Source organism: Tamandua tetradactyla, chromosome 7 (assembly GCF_023851605.1).
Source record: "Tamandua tetradactyla isolate mTamTet1 chromosome 7, mTamTet1.pri, whole genome shotgun sequence".
NCBI lineage: Eukaryota > Metazoa > Chordata > Mammalia > Pilosa > Myrmecophagidae > Tamandua > Tamandua tetradactyla.
In genome coordinates, this window is record NC_135333.1 from 73,074,474 (window position 1) to 73,094,340 (window position 19,867).

Sequence of the window (19,867 nt, forward strand, 5' to 3'; positions counted from 1 at the left end):
TATTTGAAGTCAGGTTCCAGAAAAAGATTTAAATACTATAACCCCTGGCTTAAATATTAAAATTCTATATTGGAAAAACATATGCATCAATTTTATGATATTTTTGAAATATAATAAAGGTTAAATTCTGAGTGCTTTAAAAATAAGAGAAAGGTAAAATTAGCATACACTTCATGTATTACAGTAAATTATTTTGATTAAATGATATTCATTTATTTATTAAGGAAGATAAGGTCTTTTATGTTATCTTTTTTCTTATTATCGAATAGATAGAAAGTTTCAGGACCCATTAAAGTTTAAGGAAATATTTTATAAGTTTGAAAACATCACTAGATTTATCTACAATCTAAAGAATATAGGAAACACACCAAAAAAATATAGTTTAAATATTTATTTTATAGAAGTAATAGTCAATTAGTTTAATGGCTAAAAAACAAGACTTTAAGCTGATGAATAAATGGAAGAAGATAATTTATGCAAACTTCCAGAAAGATGCTATGGTTGTCAAAGACCGTGAGGATTCCTTTGATTGTCTAAGTAATTGTAATCATTTGGTTAATTTAATCTAACAATTCCATCAAAAAAGCTCTGGGAGGGCCACGATGGCTTAGCACACAGGGTGCTTGCCTGCCATGATGGAGATCCGGGTTCATTTCCAGTGCCTGCCCATGCAAAAAATAAAAATGTAAAGCTCCAGATGTTAATTCTAAATACCTGGAATTTAACTCTGGCTTTGCAACTTTAAATTTATGGCCTATAAATAATTACTTATTGTCTCTAGGGCTTAACTTTCTAATTTTAAATGGGCATAATGATATTTAAAAGTAATGCTTGTAGAGCGGGCCATGGTGGCTCAGCAGGCAGAGTTCTCGCCTGCCATGCCAGAGACACGGTTTTGAATCCTGTGCTTGCTCATGCAAAATAATGTAATAATAATGCTTGGAAAACACTTTATTATCAACCTCTCAGTAGATGTTTAGTTTAATTATTATTTTGGTCACAATTACCATGTTATGGTTTCTGATGCATATCAGTCAGAAATTATAAAATAATTCATTAAAAAAAAGTTTCTTTAAAACAGTGTCGCTCCTTTTCTGGCAGATTTATCTTCATTTTTAAGACTTTTGAATTTTATTATTAACATTAGACTTGTATTTTATGGAAGCTATCTCATGATTTTTTTTGAAAAACTCAAATTGCATGTATTTACACTAAATTTTATAAGGAATTATGTTTTGCCTTGCATCATTCAATGAGTTCCTTTTTTTAAAATACGATTATAAAATGTGGGCTAATTAAATATTAAGCAATGCATTATTATACAATGACACTTGATTATAAAATTTAAAATAAATGATTCATTGTCATGATAATTATAGAACTGCAGATTATGTGGATTAACAAATTCAAATATTGTGTGCACATGCATTTGATAAAATCTCCATAGGAAATTGTTAGGAATAAACAATCAAAATAAAATATTTTGAGTATTTTAAGAAGTACTACATATATTTCATATTTGAGGTATGCTTTTTCATCCTGAATTATTGAAACAAAGACTCCAATGTTCTACTCTGATTTTACTGTGTATTAATACCATATCTGCATCATGTACAGCACTTGCAATCTCCTACTCAGTGAGGTAGACAGAAGGGCAGTGGCACATACCTTTTTGCAGGTGGAAAGTCATGCATCCTTTAGTAAGGAGGCTGGTGACTCCCTAAAGAGGCTGCTATAGTTGGGTATGCAAAGAAATATTTGAAGACATGAATCCAGGGCAAGAACAAACAATATCTGTGCTGTTCACACACTGTCCTGTGTTGAATCAAAGTGAAGCCAGAGTGTAAAAAATAGGTGGCTCATGATTGCATCACATAAGGTACGAACAGGAAATTTTCATAACTGGGCTATTTTTAACTCAGTTGATCACATTGCACACCTCCAGATCATAGGAAACTTCAAGCTTCTATTACAAGTATAAAGTTCACCTTGAAATGTGTCATTCAGATTGTATCTTTCATGTATTTTCTATATATACAAATATGCAACCACATAAATTCTATGACTGTGACATTTTTGATAATGGCAGAACCTAGAGATGGCTCACTTAGACGTGAAAATATCCTAATATCCTTCTAGCAAGAAGGCAAAATTAAGTTGTTTCCAAGGAATTTTTTCAAAAGGAGAGAAATTGTTATCTGTTGCCTCTCCCTAAAGTAGATATTAAAGCATCTTCTTACAACAAAAGAGAAACTAATGCCACATTAAAGTTTGAACTTTAATAAGAAAATGCATGTTGAAGAAATGTAAATTCTGTGGCTATATTTAATGATTAGTGACTGCAAAAATATTAATGATAAATTTCCCAATTTAAAAATACAAATTTGAGTTTAAAACGCAAGGGAGCCAATGTGAGAGTAAATAGTAAGTAGATTATAGTAAGATTTTTTCATAGGCTTCGCATTGAAAAAAGTACTGACTTGTTAAATATACTGTAACAAATAAAGAATTTACATTAAAAATGCATAGTACATTTTTAAATAATTAAATTTAAAACAATTAAAATACTATTTAAGCATGTTGAATAAAAAGTTTTATAGAGGAAAGTGAAAAAATAATGTTTATTCTAAAAATAAATTTAAATAGCAAAGAAAAATAATATAAATTTGGAGTTACCTATAGAAAAGACAGTAAACAGAGTTCTACAAAATGAAATGATCATTATATTAAATATAAATAGAATAATTATCCAATTTAAAAAGTGTTAAGGTGCTTCAAAGGAGCTGTTTTCTGCTTAATGAGACATGTTAAATATGAACATAAAGGAAAGATGAAAGTAAAAATATGGAAAATATACTATGCAACATGAACCAAGAAAGTTGTTATAATTAAATTATTATAAGAGAAGAAATGCTGTTGTAAATGAAGAGGCATTTTCACAATTATACACTATCTAAAGTTTTAGGAACTTGGGCTTTTCATTTACAGCTCAGCTTCCACCAGAGTTAAAAAAAAAAGTGAGGAAACAATCATAAATAGAGATGTAGATGCTTTTCTCACAATACTTACAGAACAAGATGATTTATTGGCAAAGCTATCAAAAGATAAAACTAGGTAATTATCCAACCTACATATACATACATGCACAAAACATACAAGTATAGAATATACATACAAGTATAAGATAAACCCTTCAGGAATACAATGGAACATATAATAAAATATGAGAAAGACATATAATGAAATACACTACTTTAACAGAAGGAAGAGGAAAAAAAACACATGATCATCTCTATGCAGAAAAGACATTTTAAAAAATCCCACACCTATCCATGGTAAAAACAGAAATAGAAGAGAACTTCCTCAACATGATAAAGGTCATTTATTAAAACCCTACAGAAAACATTATACTCAATGGCGAAAGACTGACAATTTTAGTTATCCCTCTGAGATCAGAATCAAGACGGTGGCTGCTTTTACTACTATAATTAACATTTTATTGAAAATCCAGGTCAGAGTAATTAGGCAAGAAAAAGAAATAACAGTCATCCAATTGAAAAACAAGAAGTAAAATGATCTCTATTGCAGATGACATAATCTCTTATAGCTCTATTGCAGGTGATATGATCCCAAAATATACAAGAAAACTACTAGACTTAATAAACAAATTCAGCAAAGTTGCAGGTTACAAGATTAACACTCATAATTCAGTTGTTTCTATACACCAGCAAAGAATATTCTGAAATGGAAAGTTAAAAAAAAATTCCATTTACAGTAGCATCTAAAAAAATAAAATACCTAGGAATAAATTTAACGAAGGAGGAGAAACATTTGTACCTTAAAACATTCCTGAGAGAAATTAAACCAGACCTAAATAAATGCAAGATATCTTGTATTTGGAGATAGGAAGAATTAATCTTATTAAGATGTCAACACACCCAAAGCAATCTGCAGATTCAAGGCGATACCTATCAAAGTCTCAGAATCATTTCCTCAGAAATGGGAAACCCAATCCTCAAATTCAGATGGAATTGCAAGGGGGCCCAAATAACTAAATCAAAACTGCAAAGGAAAAACAGTTGGAGAGCTCTTATTTCCCAATTTCAAAAGTTACAAACCCAGAGTAATTAAAAAAGTGTGGCACCTCTTTGTGCATCAAAGAAATTTGTCAGGAAAGTAAAAAGACAGCCTACACAATGGGAGACAATATTTGCAAACCACATATCTGATAAGGGTTTAGAATCCATAATATATAAAAGATTCTTCAAGTCAACAAAAGAGAAAAAACCCAGTTTTAAAAAGTGCAAAAGACATGAACAGACGCTTTTCAGAAGAGGAAATACAAATGGTTAAAAGGCACATGAAAAGATGCTCAACTTCACTGGCTATTAGGGAAATATAAATCAAAACCACAGTGAGAGATCATCTTACAACCACTAGAATGGCCATTATCAAAAAAAAAAAAAAAAAAAACAGTAAATGACAAGTGCTGGGGAGGATGTGAAGAAAGGGACACACTTAGCCACCATTGGTGAGAATGTGAAATGGTACAACTGCTCTGGTAGGCAGATTGGCAGTTCCTAGGGAGGTTAAGTATAGAATTGCCATATGATCCAGTAATCCCATTACTAGTTAGATATTCAGAGGAACTGTAAGTAAGGACACAAATGGACATTTGCACACTGATGTTTATAGCAGTATTATTTACAATTGCCAAGAGAGGGAAACAGCCAAAATGTCCATCAACAGATGAGTGACTAAACAAGCTGTGGTATATACACACGAAGGAATAGTATACAGCTGTAAGACAGAATAAAGTCATAAAGCATGTAACAACGTGGATGTACCTTGAGGACATTATGCTGAGTGAATTAGACAAGAAAAAGGGACAAATACTGTATGGTCTCACTAATATGTACTAATATTAATGAGTGAAATTTGAGAGTTAAAGTTAAGAATGCAGGTTATCAGGAGAAAGAGGGAAGAGATTGGGCAGTTGGTGTGAAGGAATACAGATTGTGCAACAGGACTGATTGTAAAAATTCTGAAATGGATACCACAATACTACCTGATTGTAGCACAATTATATAAGTATACAGAATGAAGCTGAATGTGAGTATAATTGAGGAAGAAAGGCTGGGGACACGTATGAAACCGGAAGGAAAGACAGGATAAAGACTGAAACAGTAAACCTAAGAATACCTAAGGTGGACAATAATGGTGATTAAATGTAGAAATTAAAAAAATGATTTTGCCTGAGGAAGAACAAATGCATGACGGTATTGCAAGGTGTTGAAAATGGATGGTACACTGGAAAAAGTACAATCAAAGTAAGCTAAGGTCGATAATCAATCAACAGTAACATTGTGATATGCTTCCACTGAATGTACCAAAGGCATTGTGTCAAAACTAAATGTCCACAAATAAGGGGCATGGGAGAGGTGTAAGGATTCTATGAGGAAGAAAAGGAAATATCTTCATAAGGATTATAGTAGCAAAGGCATGTCTATTTACTTAGGTTTGAATATATGCTGTGCAAATAAAATTGTTTAAAAATGAAAAAATAATATGGGGTACTGTCATCAATATAGACACATAGACCAATGGAGTAGAATTGGGAATTTAGTAATAACCTCAGGCATCCTTGTCAAAATCTGAATTTGAGAAGGGTGTCAATGACATTAATTGGGGAAGGAGTGATCTCTTCCATAAATGGTGTGGGAAAACTGGATATTCACCAGCAAAAGAATGACATTTGACCCCTACTCCACACCGTATACAAAAATTAACTCCAAATGGATCAAGGACTTAAACATAAAATTCTTAGACATAAACTTAAAGGGAAATTTCATAATTGAGATATGGTAGTGATTTCTTATATTTGACACCCAAAGCACAAGCAACAAAAGAAAGATTAGATTAAATTGACTTTGCAAAATTAAATCTTTTATATATAAAAAGAAATTCATGAAATTGAAGTGATGCATAGAATGGAAGAGAATAACTGCCAATCATTTATAGTCTAATGGTTTAAGAACTAGAATATATTTTTAAAACACTAAACTCCAAAACAGACAAATAACAATTTAAAAGTGGGCAAAAGAATGAATTTTGAGGACTCTCAACTCCTGATATTAAAACATATTACAAAGCCACAATAATCAATATAGCAATATGTGGCACAAGCACAAACATATAAACAAACAGAATCCAATTGAGAGTTCAGAAATAATGCTCACATTTACGGCCAACTGGTTTTTGACAAGAGAAGACCACTCAATTGGGAAAAAGCAATTTCTTCAACAAATAGTGTTGGTAAAACTGCATCTCTATTTGAAAAAGAAAAAAGAGGACCCCCTACCTCACACCACATACAAAAACAACTCAAAATTGTTCAACAACCTAAACATGAGAGCCAGAATTATCAAATTCCTAGAAAAAAAGGTAGAAGAAAGCAGCTTCAGGAGCTTGTATTAGGCAATGATTTTCTCGGATTTATAGCCAAAGCACAAGCAACAAAAGGAAAAAATAGATGAATGGGACTTCATCAAAATTAAAGACTTGTTTTTCAAATAACTTTATCATGAAAAGTAAAACAACACTCTATACGCAATGGGAAAAAACATTTGGAAACCATATATGTGATAAAGGTTTCATATCCAGAATATACAAGGAAATCCTTCAGCGTAACAGCAAAAAAACAAACACAAAAAGGGCAAAAGATTTGATTAGATATCCCTCCAAAGAAGATAAAGAAATAGCCACGAAGTTCATGAAAAGATGCTCAAGATATTTAGTCATCAGGGAAATGCAAATCAAAACAACAATGAGATAGCATTTCACACTCATTAGAATATTATTTTTAAAAACTGAAAATAAGGGTTGAAGAGGATGTGGGGAAATAGAAACACTCATTCATTTCTGGCAGCAACGTAAAATGGTGCAGCCACTGTCAAATCAGTTTGGTGGCTCCTTAGAAAGTGGAAAAGAGAATTATCATATGACCCAGTAATCCCAATTCTTGTTCTATAACTAAAAGAATGAAAAGCAGGGACTCAAGCCAATATTTGTACAATAATTATCATAGCAACATTATTCATAATAGTCAAAAAGGGAAAGCAACTCATGTCTATCAACAGATGAACGGATAAACAAAAATGGTGCATTAAATATCTTAGTTTCCTGACTATGATCACTAGTACCAGAAAATGATGTCCATACAAAAACCTGCACACAAATGTCTAGCAGTCTTATTTATAATCAGAAATTTGAAAGCAACGAAGATATCCTGCAACAGATGATTGAATAAACAAACTGTGGTATACAATTTGGAATATTATTCATTGATAAAAAGAAATGATCTAACAAGCCACCAAAAGACATGAAAGAAACATAAAGTCATATTCCTAGGTGAATACTGTATGATTCCTAGTAGATGACATTTTGAAAAATGTAAAACTGTAGTAAAAATATCAGTGGTTGCCAGAGGAGGAGAACAGGCATTTTAATGACAGTGAAATGATTTTGAATGATATTCTAATGGTGGATACATGACATTATACATTTGTCAATCTCCATAGAATTGTACAACACAGAGTGGACCCTAGTATAAACAATGGGCTTTAATTCACAATATTGTATCAATGTGGCCCATCAGTTGTAACAAAGGTAACATACCAATCCAAGGTACTAAAGATAAGGACATTGGGCTGTGGGGAGGGGGCGAGGAGGATATATGGAAGTCTGTGCTTTCTGCCTAAGTTTTCTGTAAATCTAAAACTGCTCTAAAAAATAAAACTGTTACAAGCAAAATAGACCTTCCTTTATCTGATAAAGAGAATCTATGAAGAAAAGCAACTTCACACTTAAGGCATTATTTCTCAGACCAAAAACAAGTTAATAATACCTCTTCTCTTCAACCTTAGAAAGAGGTTCTAGCAAGTATAGCACAGGAATAAAGTAGTAAAAAGTATAGAGATTTAGAAATTTTTTTTCTTTATGGTATATAGATTTTTTTGACATTGTTTTTTTATTAATTAAAAAAAGAATTAACAAAACAATTAGAAATCATTCCATTCTACATGTACAATCAGTAATTCTTAATAACATCACATAGTTGCATATTCATCATTTCTTAGTACATTTGCATCGATTTAGAAAAAGAAATAAAAAGACAACAGAATAAGAATTAAAACATTAATAGAAAGAAAAAAAAACCTATACCTCACATGCAGCTTCATTCAGTGTTTTAACATAATTGCATTACAATTGGGTAGTATTGTGCTGTCCATTTCTGAGTTTTTATATCCAGCCCCGTTGTACAGTCTGTATCCCTTCAGCTCCAATTACCCCTTCTCTTTTTTTTTTTAATTAATGGAAAAAAAGAAATTAACCCAACATTTAGAAATCATACCATTCTACATATGCATTCAGTAATTCTTAACATCATCACATAGATGCATGATCATCATTTCTTAGTACATTTGCATCGGTTTAGAAAAACTAGCAACATAACCGAAAAAGATATAGAATGTTAATATAGAGACAAAAATAAAAGTAATAATAGTAAAGTCAAAACAAAACAAAACAAAACAAAACAAAAACCTATAGCTCAGATGCAGCTTCATTCAGTGCTTTAACAAGATTACTTTACAATTAGGTATTATTGTGTTGTCCGTTTTTGAGTTTTTGTATCTAGTCCTGTTGCACAGTCTGTATCCCTTCAACTCCAATTGCCCATTATCTTACCCTGTTTCTACCTCCTGCTGGACTCTGTTACCAATGACATATTCCAAATTTATTCTCAAATGTCTGTTCACATCAGTGGGACCATACAGTACTTGTCCTTTAGTTTTTGGCTAGACTCACTCAGCATAATGTTCTCTAGGTCCATCCATGTTATTACATGCTTCATAAGTTTATCCTGTCTTAAAGCTGCATAGTATTCCATCGTATGTATATACCACAGTTTGTTTAGCCACTCTTCTGTTGATGGAGATTTCGGCTGTTTCCATCTCTTTGCAATTGTAAATAACGCTGCTATAAACATTGGTGTGCAAATGTCCGTTTGTGTCTTTGCCCTTAAGTCCTTTGAGTAGATTCCCAACAATGGTATTGCTGGGTCGTATGGCAATTCTATATTTAGCTTTTTGAGGAACCGCCAAACTGCCTTCCACAGTGGTTGCACCATTTGACATTCCCACCAACAGTGGATAAGTGTGCCTCTTTCTCCACATTCTCTCCAGCACTTGTCATTTTCTGTTTTGTTGATAATGGCCATTCTGGTGGGTGTGAGATGATATCTCATTGTGGTTTTGATTTGCATTTCTCTAATGGCCAGGGACATTGAGCATCTCTTCATGTGCCTTTTGGCCATTTGTATTTCCTCTTCTGGTAGGTGTCTGTTCAAGTCTTTTTCCCATTTTGTAATTGGGTTGGCTGTCTTTTTGTTGTTGTTGAGTTGAACAATCTCTTCATAAATTCTGGATACTAGACCTTTATCTGATATATCATTTCCAAATATTGTCTCCCATTGTGTAGGCTGTCTTTCTACTTTCTTGATGAAGTTCTTTGATGCACAAAAGTGTTTAATTTTGAGGAGCTCCCATTTATTTCTTTCTTTCTTCAGTGTTCTTGCTTTAGGTTTAAGGTCCATAAAACCGCCTCCAGTTGTAAGATCCATAAGATATCTCCCAACATTTTCCTCTAACTGTTTTATGGTCTTAGACCTAATGTTTAGATCTTTGATCCATTTTGAGTTAACTTTTGTATAGGGTGTGAGAGATGGGTCTTCTTTCATTCTTTTGCATATGGATATCCAGTTCTCTAGGCACCATTTATTGAAGAGACTGTTCTGTCCCAGGTGAGTTGGCTTGACTGCCTTATCAAAGATCAAATGTCCATAGATGAGAGGGTCTATATCTGAGCACTCTATTCGATTCCATTGGTCGATATATCTATTTTTATGCCAATACCATGCTGTTTTGACCACTGTGGCTTCATAATATGCCTTAAAGTCCGGCATCGCTAGACCTCCAGCTTCGTTTTTTTTCCTCAAGATGTTTTTAGCAATTCGGGGCACCCTGCCCTTCCAGATAAATTTGCTTATTGGTTTTTCTATTTCTGAAAAATAAGTTGTAGGGATTTGGATTGGTATTGCATTGAATCTGTAAATCAATTTAGGTAGGATTGACATCTTAACTATATTTAGTCTTCCAATCCATGAACACGGTATGCCCTTCCATCTATTTAGATCTTCTGTGATTTCTTTTAACAGTTTTTTGTAGTTTTCTTTATATAGGTTTTTTGTCTCTTTAGTTAAATTTATTCCTAGGTATTTTATTCTTTTACTTGCAATTGTAAATGGGATTCGTTTCTTGATTTCCCCCTCAGCTTGTTCATTACTAGTGTATAGAAATGGTACAGATTTTTGAATGTTGATCTTGTAACCTGCTACTTTGCTGTACTCATTTATTAGCTGTAGTAGTTTTCTTGTGGATTTTTCCGGGTTTTCGACGTATAGTATCATATCGTCTGCAAACAGTGATAGTTTTATTTCTTCCTTTCCAATTTTGATGCCTTGTATTTCTTTTTCTTGTCTAATTGCTCTGGCTAGCACCTCCAACACAATGTTGAATAATAGTGGTGATAGTGGACATCCTTGTCTTGTTCCTGATCTTAGGGGGAAAGTTTTCAATTTTTCCCCATTGAGGATGATATTAGCTGTGGGTCTTTCATATATTCCCTCTATCATTTTAAGGAAGTTCCCTTGTATTCCTATCCTTTGAAGTGTTGTCAACAGGAACGGATGTTGAATCTTGTCAAATGCCTTCTCTGCATCAATTGAGATGATCATGTGATTTTTCTGCTTTGATTTGTTGATATGGTGTATTACATTAATTGATTTTCTTATGTTGAACCATCCTTGCATACCTGGGATGAATCCTACTTGGTCATGATGTTGATATGGTGTATTACATTAATGGATTTTCTTATGTTGATGTATAATTCTTTTAATGTGTTGTTGGATACGATTTGCTAGAATTTTATTGAGGATTTTTGCATCTATATTCATTAGAGAGATTGGTCTGTAGTTTTCTTTTTTTGTAATATCTTTGCCTGGTTTTGGTATGAGGGTGATGTTGGCTTCATAGAATGAATTAGGCAGTTTTCCCTCCACTTCGATTTTTTTGAAGAGTTTGAGCAGGGTTGGTACTAATTCTTTCTGGAACGTTTGGTAGAATTCACATGTGAAGCCATCTGGTCCTGGACTTTTCTTTTTAGGAAGCTTTTGAATGACTAATTCAATTTCTTTACTTGTGATTGGTTTGTTGAGGTCATCTATGTCTTCTTGAGTCAAAGTTGGTTGTTCATGTCTTTCCAGGAACCCGTCCATTTCATCTAAATTGTTGTATTTATTAGCGTAAAGTTGTTCATAGTATCTTGTTATTACCTCCTTTATTTCTGTGAGGTCAGTAGTTATGTCTCCTCTTCCATTTCTGATCTTATTTATTTGCATCCTCTCTCTTCTTCTTTTTGTCAATCTTGCTAAGGGCCCATCAATCTTATTGATTTTCTCATAGAACCAACTTCTGGTCTTATTAATTTTCTCTATTGTTTTCATGTTTTCAATTTCATTTATTTCTGCTCTGACCTTTTTATTTCTTTCCTTTTGCTTGCTTTGGGATTAGTTTGCTGTTCTTTCTCCAGTTCTTCCAAGTGAACAGTTAATTCCTGCATTTTTGCCTTTTCTTCTTTTCTGATATAGGCATTTAGGGCAATAAATTTCCCTCTTAGCACTGCCTTTGCTGCATCCCATAAGTTTTGATATGTTGTGTTTTCATTTTCATTTGCCTCGAGGTATTTACTAATTTCTCTTGCAATTTCTTCTTTGACCCACTCGTTGTTTAAGAGTGTGTTGTTGAGCCTCCACCTGTTTGTGAATTTTCTGGCATTCCGCCTATTATTGATTTCCAACTTCATTCCTTTATGATCCGAGAAAGTGTTGTGTATGATTTCAATCTTTTTAAATTTGTTAAGACTTGCTTTGTGACCCAGCATATGGTCTATCTTTGAGAATGATCCATGAGCACTTGAGAAAAAGGTGTATCCTGCTGTTGTGGGATGTAATGTCCTATAAATGTCTATTAAGTCTAGTTCATTTATAGTAATATTCAGATTCTCTATTTCTTTATTGATCCTCTGTCTAGATGTTCTGTCCATTGATGAGAGTGGTGAATTGAAGCCTCCAACTATTATGGTATTTCTGTCTATTTCCTTTTTCAGTGTTTGCAGTGTATTCCTCACGTATTTTGGGGCATTCTGGTTCAGTGCGTAAATATTTATGATTGTTATGTCTTCTTGTTTAATTGTTCCTTTTATTAGTATATAGTGTCCTTCCTTGTCTCTTTTAACTGTTTTACATTTGAAGTCTAACTTGTTGGATATTAGTATAGCCACTCCTGCTCTTTTCTGGTTGTTATTTGCATGAAATATCTTTTCCCAACCTTTCACTTTCAACCTATGTTTATCTTTGGGTCTAAGATGTGTTTCCTGTAGACTGCATATAGAAGGATCCTGTTTTTTAATCCATTCTGCCATTCTATGTCTTTTGATTGGGGAATTCAGTCCATTAACATTTAGTGTTATTATTGTTTGGATAATATTTTCCTCTACCATTTTGCCTTTTGTATTATATATATCATATCTGACTTTCTTTCTTTCTACACTCTTCTCCATACCTCTCTCTTCTGTCTTTTCAGTTCTGACTCTAGTGCTCCCTTTAGTATTTCTTGCAGAGCTGGTCTCTTGGTCACAAATTCTCTCAGTGACTTTTCGTCTGAGAATGTTTTAATTTCTCCCTCATTTTTGAAGGACAATTTTGCTGGATATAGGAGTCTTGGTTGGCAGTTTTTCTCTTTTAGGAATTTAAATATATCATCCCACTGTCTTCTAGCCTCCATGGTTTCTGCTGAGAAATCTACACATAGTCTTATTGGGTTTCCCTTGTATGTGATGGATTGTTTTTCTCTTGCTGCTTTCAAGATCCTCTCTTTCTCTTTGACCTCTGACATTCTAACTAGTAAGTGTCTTGGAGAACGCCTATTTGGGTCTAATCTCTTTGGGGTGCGCTGCACTTCTTGGATCTGTAATTTTAGGTCTTTCATAAGAGTTGGGAAATTTTCAGTGAAAATTTCTTCCATTAGTTTTTCTCCTCCTTTTCCCTTCTCTTCTCCTTCTGGGACACCCACAACACGTATATTTGTGCGCTTCATATTGTCCTTGAGTTCCCTGATACCCTGTTCAAATTTTTCCATTCTTTTCCCTATAGTTTCTGTTTCTTTTTGGAATTCAGATGTTCCATCCTCCAAATCACTAATTCTATCTTCTGTCTCTTTGAATCTATCATTGTAGGTATCCATTGTTTTTTCTATCTTTTCTACTTTGTCCTTCACTTCCATAAGTTCTGTGATTTGTTTTTTCAGTTTTTCTATTTCTTCTTTTTGTTCATTCCTTGCCTTCTTCATGTCCTCCCTCAATTTATCGATTTCGTTTTTGAAGAGGTTTTCCATTTCTGTTCGTATATTCAGCATTAGTTGTCTCAGCTCCTGTATCTCATTTGAACTATTGGTTTGTTCCTTTGACTGGGCCATATTTTCAATTATTTGCGCGTGATCCATTATCTTCTGTTGGCGTCTGCGCATTTAGACAGATTTCCCTGGGTATTGGATCCAAAAGTTTGGAAGATTTTTCTGTGAAATCTCTGGGTTCTATTTTTCTTAACCTTGCCCAGTAGGTGGTGCTCGTGGCACACGTTTGTCTACGGGTCCCACCAGTAAAAGGTGCTGTGGGACCTTTAACTTTGGAAAACTCTCGCCTTCCGGGAGGTTCTCTAGCTGAAGCGGCTTGGAAGGGTTCGTGCCGGCCCGGGGTCCGAATGCGGGGAGGGTTGCTGGCCGCCGCAGCCCGGGAAAGCGCCCGTCCGAATTTCCTAGTTGCCCGGGCGACAAGCGTGGCGGGAGGGCGCCAGCGGCAGCGGCCCGCCCAGGAGAGTGCACGTTCCCGGGGAGTCACGGGTTTGGAAGGGGCCTCCCCCACCCGTCACCATTCTCCGCGGCCTGGGGATTTCCGATCCAATTCTCTCAGTTGGTCCGGGAGGCCGTGCGTGGTGTGGGCGCCAGCCGCCACGGTTTCAGGGGACCGCCTCTCCAATTCTCCCAGCCGACCCGGGAAGGGGGAAGGGAGTGACTCCGGCTGCTTGCCGCCCCGCCCGGTGAAGCCCACGCACATCAGCGATCTCACCCGAGCGGCTTCTCTCAGCCAGCCAGCCATTCCAGGATGGGGTACGCTGTCTTTTTTATCTCTGTTGTGGCTTTGGGCACTGTTCTGTATCGTTTCTACTCCCCTAGTAGCTGTCCTGGAGAAGAAACTAAGATCCGCGCATCTTACTAAGCCGCCATCTTCTCCCTAGATTTTTAAAGAAAGAAAAAAGACTGTAGTAATTTGTAGGTTATCCATTGTGCATGTTTGGAAGTTCAAATTGATCCAAAGATAAACTATTATACATACAAAAGTTTAACAAAAATTCACTTGGCCAAAAATTTAGTGTCTGGATAGCAAATGTATTCTGACATACCAATTGAATATTAATGCGTCTGCAAATATTTTCAATGTTTGCAAATTATTGTACCACAACAACAACCCAAAAAAAAACAACACCAAAACTCAGAATTTCAGATCTAGAATGGTGGTTATAGATCAATGCAATGGAATACTGCACGGCAATGAAACTGTTAAACTATACATGTAGAGAAATGTGAACGGATTTTTAAAAGCATAATTTTGAGTTAAAAAGCAAAACATAAAATAACATGCGATTAACTTTAATTTATAATCTAAAAGCGGAGCATACTGCATTACATAGTTTAAAAATGTGTCCATACATGGTAAAACCATAAGGGAAAAGGAAGGATAATATCATAAAAGTCTGGATACTGGTTACATTTAGAGATAAGAAAGGAAATTTTTTTTAAAAATGGAAGCATATATGATTTTTCAAGATATGTTCTATATCTTATCCTGGGTGGTAAAAAGATTTTCCTTCTATTATTGTGTTAAGCGATAGATATCTTTCATGAGCTTTTACGTATAGTATATATTTACATTTCAGAATCAAAAAGATAAAAATCAGTATTCTTCTAAGTTTTTTGCTACTTATCTGGATCAGCCTTGATTTTTTTTAAAGAGCATCCCTTAGTCTCTCAATCCAGGTTTTTCTGTATTTAGTAATGTAGTAACAACTGTTGCTGTAAGCCACATTTGAGAGGTATACATATAATGAGGTGCCAGAAAAAGAATGTGAATTAATGTTTGAAAGCAAATTGTGTTTTAATATAAAATTTCTTGGTGTTCATTCATGAGAATAAACATGAACTCATCCGTTTCAAGTTGTGGTGCCTGTTTGTCTGGTTGGGCAAGCGCTGTCCTGTCTGTTGCAATGAGGACATTTCATAGAATTGGATCATGATCATGTCCACTGCATCCACAGGTGATTCCATTTGTAATCAGCCAAGGGGAGCGTCTTCTGCAATGAGTGATGCTTAATCTAATCACCGAAAGCCTTTTAAGGAGGGTTCCGAAGAGACAGGCTCTATTCCTGCTTGGGCTGGTGAGCCTCTCCTGTGGAGTTAGTCCAGACCCTCCATCGTAATCATGGGCTTCACAACCTGCCCGGCAAATTCTGGACTCTGCATTCCCACGGTCTCATACAAACTTATGTGAGACACTTTCATAAATTTTATATTTGTGAGTGTTCCCTGTTGATTCTGCTTCTCTAGAGAACCCTAACTAATACATCTTGGTACCAGGAGTGGTTCTTAAGAAACAGAATCTTAAAAATGGGTTTTTATGAATGGTTTTCTACTCTGACTGGACTCAAAGGCACTAAGGACTCTGATTCCCATAATCAGAATGACACTCCCAATCCACGGAGTGACTAGACAAAAGAGACATCAAAATATCACCATTCGATTCTCCTAATGCTTCGCTTGTACAAACCAGGCACTGGTGGATATGTTTTTGACACCTTTACAGAGTTTTGTGGAAATAAGAGGTATAGAGATGTTGGCGGGTTGTTTAGATACACAGGCTACATTAAGGAGTGAAAGGAATGGGCTTAAGCTTCAAATGAGAAGCTTAAGCACTGTCTGACAGATGTAAGCGTTTCTATGAGTATTCTGAAGGAAAACCTTATTTCCTGTAACCGTCGACTTGAGATCTCTGAAAATCAGACTCAGAATCTTATTGTTAGAGTAGCAACTTTACAACATAAACCGAAATCTCAGTGTTGCATGGTGTCTGCCATTAAAGTGAGGGCATTGATTGAAAAGGAGTGAGACCCTGAAAAAATGGGCTGGTGACATATGGATTGATAATGACGTTGGGGGCCAGGTTGAAACCCTAGGCCATGCTGCATCTTTTCTAGATAACTCTGTAATAGTTTGCCCTGAGGACATAACCGCTCCACCTCCAGCCTGCCTTGAGGAGGTGACCACCCAACCTCCTCCTGAAGGGATTAGCCCTAGAGTGAGTAATCCTGTTTCACCAGATGAAACTGCAAATGAAGGTCCTGAAGCAAATGGTTTGGAAGATATTTCTAATTCTTTTCATGACCCACCCCCACCACCCCTCATTTCTTCCAGACTATAACTAGACTAAAGACCCAACAGGCCCCTAAAGGTGAGTACAAAGTATCACACATGAGGAGGTGCTTTATACTCCAACAGCACTGTATGAGTTTTCCAATTTATATAGACAGAAATCAGGGGAATATGTGTGGCAATGGATTTTAAGGGTGTGGGATAATGGTGGGAGGAATATAAGGCTGGATCAGGCTGAATTTATTGATATGGGCCACTAAGCAGAGATTCTGCATTCAATGTTATAGCTTGAGCACTTAGAAAAGGTATTAACAGTTTGTTTGGATGGTTGGTTGAAACATGGATCAAAAGGTGGCCAACATTACCTGAGGTTGTAATGCCAGAATTGCCCTGCGATAATGTAGATGAGGGGATCCAGAGGCTTAGAGAGACTGGAATGTTTGGGTGGATTTATTATGCAAAGCCTGCTCTTACACCCCAGGAATGTCCAGAGGATGCACCTTTTACCAGAACAGTGAGAAACAAATTTGTGAGACTAGCACCATCATCACTGAAGAGCTCTGTGGTTGCATTTCTCTGTAGATCAGTTATTACTGTGGGAACTGCTGTCACTGAGCTGGAATCCTTAAACAAGTCATTAAGGAATGTTTTCATACATATTTCTGTTCCTAATAATGCAGGGTTACAACAGAATTGAAAGGAAAAGTTACCAAATAAAAAATTACTCCTTATCAAGCAAACAGATTTCAGTAAGGCTCTAGGAGAATTTAAACTAGACATTTAACACATACACACAGCATACACGTACAAAAAAATAAATATATTTGAAGTTCACTTGAAGCTTGAAAATTTTGGAACTTTCCCCAAAATACAATACATGCTCATATTTCTGAGAAAATAAATATAAAATACATAGAACTGTGCTGTCAAACATAGTCAGTAGTCAAGTTAGTCAGGTGGGCGTTTAAAATGCAGCATTTAGACTGACAGTTAAAGTTTAAAAACCAGCCTTTAGTCACACTAGACACATTTAAACACAGATTTACAACATTTCCAGCACAATAGAAAATGCTTTAATCACAATTCACCTAAAAATAGAACTTTAATAATTAAAAAATCTTTATATGATTTTAAATTCAATAGTATATTTATAAATAACAGATGGATAAACAAATGGTCTCAATGAATGCCATAATTTTTGTATGGATTATAAGGAAAATATAACATGCAAAAATCTGTCTTGTGAAAAAAAATTATTGCCTTAAATGCTTATATTCAGAAAAAACAGAAAATCAATTTTCTGAGCATGTATCACAATAAGCTAGATATTGGAAAGTTAAAATTAATTGAAATTACATCAAAATAAAATAGATGGAAGGAAATAAATCATGCAAATTCATGACAATGAACAAATATTACAGTAGAGAGGATCAATACATCAAAAGGTGTTTTCAATGAAAAGCCAATAAAATTAATGAGATATTGTTTAAGAAAAAAATGGAGATGGCACAAAAAATGAATATCTGGAATGAAAATGGAGGCACCTTTATAATTCTTGTGGATTTTAACAGATAATAAAAGTATTTTAGACTGTAATTTAATAGGTATGTGAAATAAAAAATTCCTGGAAAATTAAATTTGCCAAAATGAAGTACAATAAATAGAAAATTTGAAAATCCTACCTGTGTTTAAAAATTGGGTTTTTTTTTTATGTCTTCATGCAAGAAATCTGAAGCACAAATGGCATAGTAAATGATAACACTTAAAGATACAGGACTACACTTACATCAAGGCTGCAAAGTAAGAGAAAAAGAGAAATGTTTCCTGATATAACCTTAACAGCAAAACTGTTAAAGTACATGAAAATGAAAGTAAAAGCAATTGAATCTCTTTTTTAATGTGGATGAAGAAAAAAATCTTAAATATAACAATATAGTGATAAAAAAACGGACAAAACAGCATGAACAATGTGGTTTACTGCAGAAAAGCAAGACATTTAACATTTGAAAAGAAATGAATGTAGGAAACTTCATAAGCATTGTAAAAAGAAAACATACACTGTCATTTCATCTGATACAAAAATGATAAAATTGCAACATGTTCTAGTTTGCAAGCTTCAAACCATTAATTATAAAAAGCTACTAGAAAGAAAATAAGTACACAGGGAACTGTGTGAATCTGAGAAAGGTATGTTGGAATCAATAAATCTCTTGATGAAATGTTGAAATCTTTTCCCATAATATAGGGATTGGTGCACTGTGCTGGTTTGAAAGTATTATGTACCCCAGAAAAACCATGTTTTAATCCTGATCCAATCACTGGGAGCAGCTCTTTCTTTCAATCCTGATTCGATATGGTAGGTTGGAAACTTTTGGTTAGATTATCTCGATGGAGATGTGACTCCCCCCATTCCAAGTGGTCCTTATTAGTTTACTGGAATTCTTTAAAAGAGGAAACATTTTGGAGCTGACAGAAAGGAGAGGAACCTCAGAACTGGCGGAAACGTCACAGCAGAGCTAACACAGATGTGGACATGTAGAGAACAGAGACACAGATATTTGGAGATGCTGGAGCCCAGCAGACATTGCCGTGAGATGTGAAACAAACCAGAACCTGGAGGGAGCCAAAGGAAGCCAAGAGATGAAAGCCAGCCCTGGAGAAGTAAAGTGAGGAAGCCCCACAGGAACAGAGGCTGAAAGCAATGGAGCCCAAGGGCAAAGGACTAGCAGATGCTGCCATGTGACTACCCAACTACAAAGGTGTTCCTGACCCATCGGCCTTCCTTGAGTGAAGGTCACCTTGTGTTGGGGCCTTAATTTGGACACCTTCACTTTCTTAGAACTGCAAACTTGTAACTTACGATATTTCACTTTATAAAAGCCGCTGCACTTCTAGTATACTGCAATCCGGCAGCTTTCAACTAGAACATGCGTATAGAAACTTTACAATGACTTCTCTTCAACCTTAGAAATGAAACCCAGTAAGCGAAAGTAAGTAAAAAAAAAAAAATAAAATAAATAATGACCTAGCTGTTTGTGTAAAATACAGAAGAATCTATAGTTGAGTTTATAGAAGTAATTAGATAAAATTAATAGTTACAATTCCAACATCAATTTTATTTCTATTTGCAGCAAAAATAATTACAAAAGGAAGTTAAATAACAGAGAAGGTTTGACAAAAGCATGAATATGAAATACTTATGTCTTTAT